Source organism: Bradysia coprophila, unplaced genomic scaffold (assembly GCF_014529535.1).
Source record: "Bradysia coprophila strain Holo2 unplaced genomic scaffold, BU_Bcop_v1 contig_151, whole genome shotgun sequence".
In the NCBI taxonomy this organism is placed as follows: domain Eukaryota; kingdom Metazoa; phylum Arthropoda; class Insecta; order Diptera; family Sciaridae; genus Bradysia; species Bradysia coprophila.
Window position 1 is genome coordinate 8,230,335 of NW_023503423.1, and position 10,268 is coordinate 8,240,602.

Genomic DNA, 10,268 nt, shown 5'->3' on the forward strand with positions numbered 1-10,268 from the left:
TTCTAAAGTTTTGCTAAAGATTGCTGAGGTGCAGAAATCACTTTGTGCATTCCACAACTGAAATACGACCTATTTTGCCATGATTTTTCATTAAGAAATGTCAGTTTTTCCCGAACTATATATCGTGCGGGAAAAAACTTCATTTCTTTACGATTTATAGTGCGGGAAAAGAATTACATGAATTTTTCTATGACTATACATTGATTAAATTAATATGGTGAATGTGAAGTGTGTATGTTTTCAAGCAAATTGATGAGTTTTGTCTATTTTAGTTGTCCGATGCACAAAACGTTGTTCGTACCTCGACAGGAAATTGATTTTTTCAGCACACGTCCTAATTTTCCTTAGGACTGGTGCTGAAAAAATCGTCATTTCCTGTCTTGGTACGAAAAATACTATATTTCCAATATTCTAGTAAGTTGTTACCACAATCAAAATTGTCCGTACTGCTTTCTTGTAGGACATGTAATCTTCTTTAAAAATTCAGAAAACCAAATCAAAATGAGCCACGAAAAATCAATAAGAAATGGTCAAGAAATAAGTTTGTCCATCTAGAAGAGCTCTGTCAGAATCGTGTAGTAAGTGTAGATTCCTTTAACAATCTAAACGCAGAGAAAACTTTTTCAATTTTTTCTTAAATGAGAAAGAATGATTCAGAGATACCTGAGATCCTGTGACCATATTTAATGTTCCCAAGGATTTTAGTGATATTTGATTAGGTTGCTGACAGACATGCAGTATCTTCTGAACCAGCTTTTGAGAGTATAAGTCGAATGTGTACCAATTAGATTGTTGAACATCATTGCACATTTTATCATCCTGTTTATAGAGAATTTTGTTCAAGTATTTGATTGAAACAAATGAAACCCGCAAAATCCAGATGCTACAAGATCCTAAAAAAATTTCACCGCCGTAGATTTAGTAAAAAAAAAAAATCTCAATAATTTTTGTCAGAACCCAGACAGCCAAGGTGCAAATGTCTTTTACTCCTCACGAATGTGAGGTGATTCATTTTTCATGTTCATACGGATTATGCATCATTCGGATTTCGATGTACTGCCGATTGGTTAGAATTACCAAAATACTTAGTTGTGTCCTGAAACATGAATTTCGATTAAATGTCTACTAAGGATGTTTTCTAGGTAATATATTACCCAACGTAACAGTAAAACATCATTTCAATGAAAACCATACTGGCGGCTGTATAGCCAGGTATCCAGTTGATCTAATAAATGAACTAATAGTTTGCAGGAGAATTACTGTAGGATTATGTAAACGTACCTTATTAATTTGGTACAAACACAGCACTTCGCCCAGATAGCTGATGATAAAGAAAACGAAAAACTTCAGCTCGTACATTTTCTTCACTTGATTCATGTATCTGAGAAGAAAATTTAATTCAGAATGTTTTCTTATATAACCATGCGATCACGAAGGATACGGGCTAATACGATACTCTTTCTTAAGGTTCAGTTTTAGAAAATTTAAGACAATCAAGCCTAATCAAGAAGTTGATATAAGTCTCATTTAATGGTATTGTAACGAGGGTTTGTCTTTAATCGTTTTTATAATTTAAACTTACACACAAGGAATTCTGAAAATCGACACATTTTCTGTTTCTGTGCTTTACTTGAGTTTCTGATTTCTTCATCCAAAAATACATGTAAAATTCACAAAAACCGGTAAACCATGAAACAGAAAATGTGTCGGTTTTCAATATTCTGTGAGTGTATCACATCTTCTGTTGATAAAGCAATCGTATTGGTCCGCACAACCCATGTCTGGTATATTATTACGATCTCATATCTTGCAGTTTTTTGCAAATATTATGCAGAAAAGAATGCCTGTACGCTGTCGACGTTGGGCTTTCACCGTTCCACATTTCATTCAAATCTTTCCAGTCCAACGCAATTAAGTCGACTAGGAAAATGTAATCGCAGATGCAGATCAGAAATCCAGCTCCGAACCTTAAAAATTCAAATCTTTCAGATTCAGCAGTTAGTGAATCTGTAATTGATTTACAAAATAGTTCCGATACCACTATACAGACCCAATATTCCTTGGATAGTGCTCGCTATTAACCACCCATTTAGCGTGTCCTCGTCGACAAAAGGTGTTTTGATTGGCATTAGTGGTATAAAAACGCCGTCGACCAGATAGTACTTTATTGGAATAGCGACATAAAATAAGAGTACGGCTATGACGCCTATAGTATACGCCTTGATTACTGCACGAGTTCTTTTCAAGCCTCCAGATATAGTGGTCGCCCTTGTGCCATCGGTTAAATTCGCTTTGCACATTTTTTCCGCGACAAAGAATAAGCTAAACAAAACTTTCCAATGTTTAAGGACGACGAACCACTTCAAATCGGACTATACAAAAGAACAATTTTTTCTTTCAATATTTATAACCGCTATACCTGTACCTACCGCAATAAGAATTCCATACAGTGCAAGCGGCTCTAAAAGCCTTAAATAGTCTCCGTTGCTGACAAGATAGTTAAAATTGTAGGGCATGTAGGAGTTAGCCGTGAATAAAATAAGATTAGTTAACCAGAAATTAAATTGGTGGGTCATTTTCCAGTCGTGCCTAATCAAGAGAGAAAACGGATTCACTTTCCATTAAGAAGACACTGCCATCTGCATCGTACCGAACCTCGATGCCAAAGAAGAATCCAACCAAATTATAATAGGAAATAATTTGATTGTAAATCATTAGATGCTCTGTGTATTCATTGTTAGTCGTTGGTTCGAGCCTTTCCATCACGTCTGAAGAATTTCCAATCGTCTTCAGCTTTTCGTTGTTGTTGAAGAGTGGCACAGAATTTGCATTTAAGTTATCGTTAATGACCTTCACTGTCCTTCTATTTCGTTTGCGTTTTTAACATAACCCGCGTTTAAATCGGCGTTAATGATGTCCAACTGCGTCAGTTGTGTAATTGTTTTAAAATGAAAACGAGCAATTGATTTTCTTCGCAAACCTACCGTTTCTCTAGTGATCATTCTAACGATTTTTTCTTCAAGGGAAAATGGCACTCAATTAAACGTATCAACACCAAAACGATTGTTTTGCCTTTAAGTTTTATAAGAAAGTACCGCTGATTTTTATTGTCGAAGTTCTTTATGAGGCACAAGTATAAAACGTTTAAAAGGTAGAGTTGGCCGTCCAAAAGCTCACAATAGAATGAATAATCTAACGAGAGAAACCTTTATTTATATGTTCTGAGACTTCAATTCGATTGGTATTGAACTTTATTTTATAGATTAGCATGACGATATTACTCTCTGTACTTACTTGTGCCCGAATCAAATTGAATCGATACAAACATTTTTCACAACGCAGATTCGAAAGACTTTGTTGTGAAAAGCCTTGTGTTTACCTCGATAAAAATTTAGCAATTGCAATTCGAAGGTAACAATTACAGCACCCATGAAATACAATTTCCAACTTTCTTTTCCATCGGTTAACCATTTCATGTGTGAGGTGTGCCTAGGCCTATTTTCTCCACTCAGAATGCCTTACGAAAATGACATTTTGTTGATGTCTTCGTAGAAAGAAACTTTTAGTCACACCACGCACACATGAAAAAAGTTGTATTGGCCTTGGGTAAAAATAAGAAATTTCTACTCGAGTGATTTACTGCCAGAGCGAAGCGAGCGCTCTTGTTAGAGTTTCCTTTTTTCTCACCTCGGTAAACAAATATGCGGCTAACTAGTAATTGTATGCATTTATAATAGGTATTTGTTCAACGAGGGAAGAAAATGTGGATATTCCATTTCAAAGTCACCAGAGAAAATATAATTCTAAACTTTTTCCCCGATGTAAACAACGTTTTTCACAACAAACGGGTCAGAAGTTTAAACTGGGGTGGGAAAATGACTATTATGAGAACTTAGAGAATGCATTTTTTCCCAAACGCTCACACTCTATTAAACATATCGTTTGCTCTTCGATTTTCCCACACTGTAATTATCGGATTATTATCGTAACAAATTATCATAATTGTTGAGCTCTTGATCTTGGCAACTGAGTTAGAAATTATTTCAAATTTATTTCAACCGTATGACTAAAATTATTTGTAGGCCAGCCATATCTATCCATTTGAAGCATGGAACATAGATGATACCTTTCAATTTACTCAAATTTATGCTACATTACGCTTTCATATCTCGATTGGTAGATCGAAATGAATATTCTATCTTAGGTCCTGATCTCTAGTGATTAGTCCGAAATCGGACGTATTTTCCGATAGACTTTTCTGTATAGGCCCTAAAAGGTCTTGGTCCATAGAACCAAAAATAAATGTCTCTATTCTTTAGTGGCTGTTGGGTGATTGGGAAAACCAAAAAACATGAACTTTACTTGTGAAATTCTTTCCAGATACATGTAAGATACGTATAGTGGTGCGGGGTTTCGTTGGAAATGTGATTGCGAATGCGAGTACTTTCGGGCAGATATGTGCAACTGAAAATAGGGAAATTTGGTTACACAAACACAAAAAAATTATTCCCTGATTTCTACTGATTTCAGTTTTATAATGAAGAATTTGGTTATGTGTCGGCAAGTGGTTTCATAGTTGGTAGAAAGATAATTCGGCGACTTTTTACGAACTTCGATGTTGTTGATTAAAACTCTCCTTCAAGGGAGAGTATACAGTTGTTGTTTCCGTTGTATATTATTCAAAACAAATTTTATTTGGGTTTTTTTCGACAGATGTTCTATTAAATGATTCTTATTATGAAGAGAACAATCAATGGCATAAATCACTATTTCCGATTATTAAACTAAGTTCAATTACAATTATGAAAAATTACGAATTATCACATTTTTGTTTTATGTGGGATCTGATTTTACTAGTTCCACAGATTCTGAAAGCTGTTACATCGAATGCAATTTTTGAATTTTTTCATCTTTTCCCAGTCGAAATTTTTGTCGCACATGTATAATGACTGGGATAAAAACCAAAAAACCATTCAATATCAAGACTGTCAAATTTGTGGATCTAGAAATTATGTAGAATCTGATGAAAACGAAAATGTGATTATTCGTTAATTTTGTTAAGTGTAAGTTGCCACAAAAAGAAAAATTGACCGTGCTGATTTGGATTGGATTGGATTTATTGACGAGCATATTCCATATTACAATTCAAATATAAATTTATAATATAGCACCAAGGCCATCTTCGTTGGGCCCATTGTGCTGCACCCTGCACCCATTGTGCTGATTTACAATCTACTTTAAAAGTTCAAATATAAAAATCAAAATGAGCAACAAAAAATCAGCAGAAAAACATCAATAAGTTGCTCTATCTAGAAGAGCTCCTTGAGAAGAGTGTAGTATGTGTAGATTCCTTTAATAATCTAAACACAAAAATGTTAATTTTTTTATCTGGGAAAGGGTGATTCAGAGATACCTGAGTTCCTGTGACCATATTTAATGTTCCCAGAGATTTCAGTGATATTTGATTAGGCTGCTGACATAGATGCAATATCTTCTGAACCATTTTCTGAGAGTGCAAGTCAAATGTGTACCAATTAGATTGTTGAACATCATCATACATTTTATCATCCTGTTTATGGAGAATTTTTTTCAAGTATTCGATTGAAACAAATGAAACCCATGAAACCCGCAAAATCCGGATGCTACAAGATCCCATTTGACAACAATAGTTTTCTTGTCTTCAACAAGAGTCTGTCAACTAAACAACACGAACCGATGAACGAAAAGGAGAAAATCGTTTGGCTGATGCAAGTATCGGATTCAGTGCCTCCCCCGAACATTTCATATGGCATGAGCGGTTGATAGCAAAAGAGATTTTGTTTACTTAAGTGCCACAGTTTTATGTTTCTCCTTCCGAGTATTCTTTTTCCATTAAGATTCAGTAAATTTTCTTAAAATTATTAAACGTAAAGCTTGTCCAGAATCAGCAACTAAAGATCATCTCCTGCTGGTCGACAAAAACAATACCTTTGTATCAAAAACAATTCAAAGACAAGCCATACACAGTGCATACGTTAAGGTCATCTATGTGCGCACGTATGATTGTAGTAAATTCGTAGTAAATTTTGATGTGCCATACCTTAAAATGAATCAAGCTCAACATAAAGTTGAAGGGTTTTCTTTGCCCACAATGATATGTTTTAGATTGTATTAGTTCTATGTATGTTCTACAAACAAATAACAACGAAAAAAAAACAAGATCCTAACGAAATTTGACCGCCGCTCCATAGATTTATGTTATGGAATTTTTTCTCAATAATTTTTGTCAGAACCCAGACAGCCAAGGTGCAAATGTCTGTTACTCCTCACACTTAATCTCACGAATGTGAGGTGATTTATTTTTCATGTTCATACGGATTCTGCATCATTCGGATTTCGAGGGACTGCCGATTGGGTAGAATTACCATAATGCTTAGTTGTGTGCTGAAAAATGAATTTTGATTAAAATTCTCCTGAGGATATTTTGTAGGTAATATGTTACCCAACGCAACAGTAAAACATCATTTCAATGAAAACCATACTGGCGGCTGTATAGCCAGGTATCCAATTGATCTATTAAATGAACTAATAGTTTGCAGGAGAATTACTGTAGGGTTATGTAAACGTACCTTATTAATTTGGTACAAACACAGCACTTCGCCCAGATAGCTGATGATAAAGAATACGAAAAACTTCAGCTCGTACATTTTTTTCACTTGTTTCATGTATCTGAGAAGAAAATTCAACAAAATAATTCAGAACGCTTTCTTATGACCATACGAAGCATGCGGGCTAATACGAAACTTTTTTGGTTTTGGACACAAAGCCTTATCACAAAAATGTGTTATGACTCTCAATTAAATTAATTGTAAACAGGTTTAGTCTGTTTTATAACAGAAATCAAACTATTAATGGTCTTCGGATGATAATTTAACGCAATTCTATTGGCCCGCACAACCCCTGTCTGGTATATTATTACGATCTCATATCTTGCAGTTTTTTGCAAATATTATTCAGAAAAGAATGTCTGTACGCTGTCGACGTTAGGCTTTCACCGTTCCACATTGCATTCAAATCTTTCCAGTCTAGCGCAACTAACTCAACTAGGAAAATGTAATTGCAGATGCAGATCAGAAATCCAGCTCCGAATCTTTAAAATTGAAATCTTTCAGATCCAGCAGTTAGTGAATCTGTAATTGATTTACATAATGGTTGCGATACCACTATACAGCCCCATAATCCCTTGAATAGTGCTCGCTATTAACCACCCATTTAGTGTGTCCTCGTCCACAAAGGGTGTTTTGATTGGCATCAGTAGAATGTAAATGCCGTCGACCAGATAGTACTTTATTGGAACAGCGACATAAAATAAGAGTACGGCTATGACGCCTATAGTATACGCCTTGATTACTGCACGAGTTCTTTTCAAGCCTGCAGTTATAGTGGCCGCCCTTGTGCCATCGGTTAAATTCTCTTTGCACATTTTTTCCGCAACAAAGAATAAGCCAAACAAAACCTTCCAATGTTTAAGGAAAACGAACCACTTCAAGTCTAGATTAGATTAGATTAGATTAGATGGGAGGGTGTAAGCCCAGCACCTAAGCCTCAGATGGGCCTGTTGTGCTATTGTACAAGTCTCTTGATCATATGGACTGTGATTTTACATCATATCTCTCCCGACTTAGATTGTTCACAAATCGACCGTGTGTTAACGTCCCATACGTTGTGAATTCTCCAAGCCGTGGGTGGTATGCGAATACCACAACCATCACTAATTGACCTGTACATTTTCCCGAAGATGGCGCTATCAACATTGTCATGTTGTAGCTCTTTCTACTATTGACATTATGTCGATATGGTTTCTTTTATGGAGAAAGCGAATGTTGGGTTTTTTGATATTTCCGACTTTGTTACGGTTACGGCTATTAGTTTTAGGTAATAGCAAGTGTCTAATCACCATAGGCCATGAGTTGCCTCTTCGTATAAATCGCCATGCCACCATGTGACTGAACTCGTTCTGGCGTTGCAGGTTGTAGCGTTTGAATGATTCGTATTTCGTCATATCCCTTGACATCCATACAACGTATCAATCAATAGATCTGTTAAACCTCGCGGTCATTTTGGAGTACAAGATAGTTTCTGTATCTTGGGATTGTACCACAGCAAATTTGTAAAAATTTGCTATGTGGTTTTGGGGTGTCAAATGAGAACCCGAGGCGTTTGTACCTTACCTGCACTAAAATTGACTGCCAGATGCCATACGGCAATGTGTCATTTTCGTACATTAATCGAGCACGTAATTTAGCATTAGCTTCTGGTAGAGTCGATTGTTAATCCGTACACCGACGCCACGAAGCACATGTTAAATAACAAAGGAAATAACACAATTGTTGATATCGCACAATGAGGCGAGAACAACTTTATTGATCAAAGAGAAAATGACCTACGAGAACAACACTTTGACTTCGTTAATAAAACCTTTAAAATAATTTCACCATTTAACCATTACAGCAAAATAAAAACAGCAAAGCCGTAAAAGTTGGCACAGAAATCAGACAAAATCGAAAATGAATTCACACACAGCCACACAAAAGAAACACTTTTAGAGAGCAACGCATAAACACGTCCGTTCTCTGTGACTCATTTGACCACTTCAAGTCACACTGTATGTGTAAAAAAGCAAAAAAAAAAAATTTAAATATTTATAACCGCTATAACTATACCTACCGCAAAAAGAATTCCACACAATGCAAGCGGCTCTAAAAGCCTAAAATAATATCCGTTGCCGACAAGATAGTTAAAATTGTAGGGCATGTAGGAGTTAGCCGCGAATAAAATAAGATTAGTTAACCAGAAGTTAAATTGATGGGTCATTTTCCAATCGTCTCTAATCAACAGAGAAAACGCATTAACTTTCCATTAGTAGACGTTGCTAAATTATCTGCAGCGTACCGAACCTCGATGCCAAAGAAGAATCCAAGGAAATTAAAGTAGGCAATAATTTGACTGTTAATCGTGAGATGCTCTGTGTAGTCAACATTAATGTTAGTCGTTGATTCGAGTTTTTCCTCAACGTCTACCGAATGCCCAATCGTCTTCAGCGTTTCGTTATTGTTAAAGAAGGACACAGAATTTGCATTTAAGCCATCGTTAATGAACTTCACTGTCCTTCTCGTTTTGTTTGAATTTGTATGATAAACCGCATTTAAATCTGCGTTAATAATGTCCAACTGCGACAGTATGCAATTGTTTTTCAATGAGAACAAGAAATTGGGTTTCCTTGCAAACTTACCGTTTCTCTAGCGATCATTCAAATGATTTTTTTTCTTCAAGAGAAAATAGTACCTGATTAAATGTATCAACACCAAAACGATTGTTTGGTCTCGATTTCACTGCCTTTAAGTTTTATAAGAAACTGCCGCTGATTTTTATTATCGACCTATGAGGCACGAGTATAAAACATTTAAAACGGCAGAGTTGACCGTCCAAAAGCTTACAATAGAATAAATCATCCAACGAAGAAATCTTTATTTATACGTTCTGAGACTTCAACAAATATTTTCCACAACGCATATTCGAAAGACTTTGTTGTGAAAGACCTTGTGTTTACCTCGATAAAAAAGTTAAAAATTACATTTCGAAGGTAACAATCCCTCAATGAGGTCGTGGTGTGGTAAATGCCATGGTGATGCCATATATGTGTTGGCCTTGGATTAAAAATAAGAAATTCCTACTCGAATGATTTACTGCCAGAGCGAAGCGAGCGCTCTTGTTGGAGTTTCCTATTTTCTCACCTCCGTAAGCAAATAAGCGGCTAACTAGAAATTGTATTGTATTCATAATAGTTATTTGTTCAACGAGGGAAGAAAAGTTGGAAATTGGATTTCGAGTGTGCTGTCTTAAGTCACCAGAGACAATGCAATTGTAAAAAAAATCCGATGTAAACAACATTTTTCACAACAAACGTGTTAGAAGTTGAAACTGGGGTGAGAAAATGACTATATGAGAACTTGGAGAATGCATTTTTTCCCAAACGCTCACGCTACATTGAACAGATCGTTTGCTCTTCGATTTTCCCACACTGTAATTATCAAATTATTATTGTAATAAATTATCATAATTGTCGAGCTATTGATCTTGTAACGAATTGGCAACTGAGTTAAAAATTATTAAAAAATTTATTGCAACCCTATGATTAAAATGATTTATAAGCCAGGCTGGCTATTAATGTGAAGCATGGAACGTCGGTGATACCTATCGAAGCTTTCAAATCTATAATAATAAATGAA

The 10,268-nt window shown here is 35.6% G+C and overlaps 1 protein-coding gene, 1 long non-coding RNA gene and 1 pseudogene across 3 annotated transcripts in view; 1 reads left to right on the forward strand and 2 right to left on the reverse strand.

Moving 5' to 3' along the window:
• The window catches only part of LOC119074825 (dual specificity mitogen-activated protein kinase kinase 4), a 54,005-nt gene that overhangs the window by 17,166 nt on the left and 26,571 nt on the right, over positions 1-10,268 (forward strand). The gene's annotated exons all lie outside the window — the stretch shown is intronic.
• LOC119074830 lies at positions 428-5,550 on the reverse strand. Its single transcript, XR_005087261.1, has 3 exons — positions 5,414-5,550; positions 5,230-5,360; positions 428-470 (listed from the first exon to the last, which is right to left on the reverse strand). It is a non-coding gene; the product is annotated as an uncharacterized LOC119074830 (long non-coding RNA).
• Positions 552-3,002, reverse strand: LOC119074824 (annotated as a pseudogene).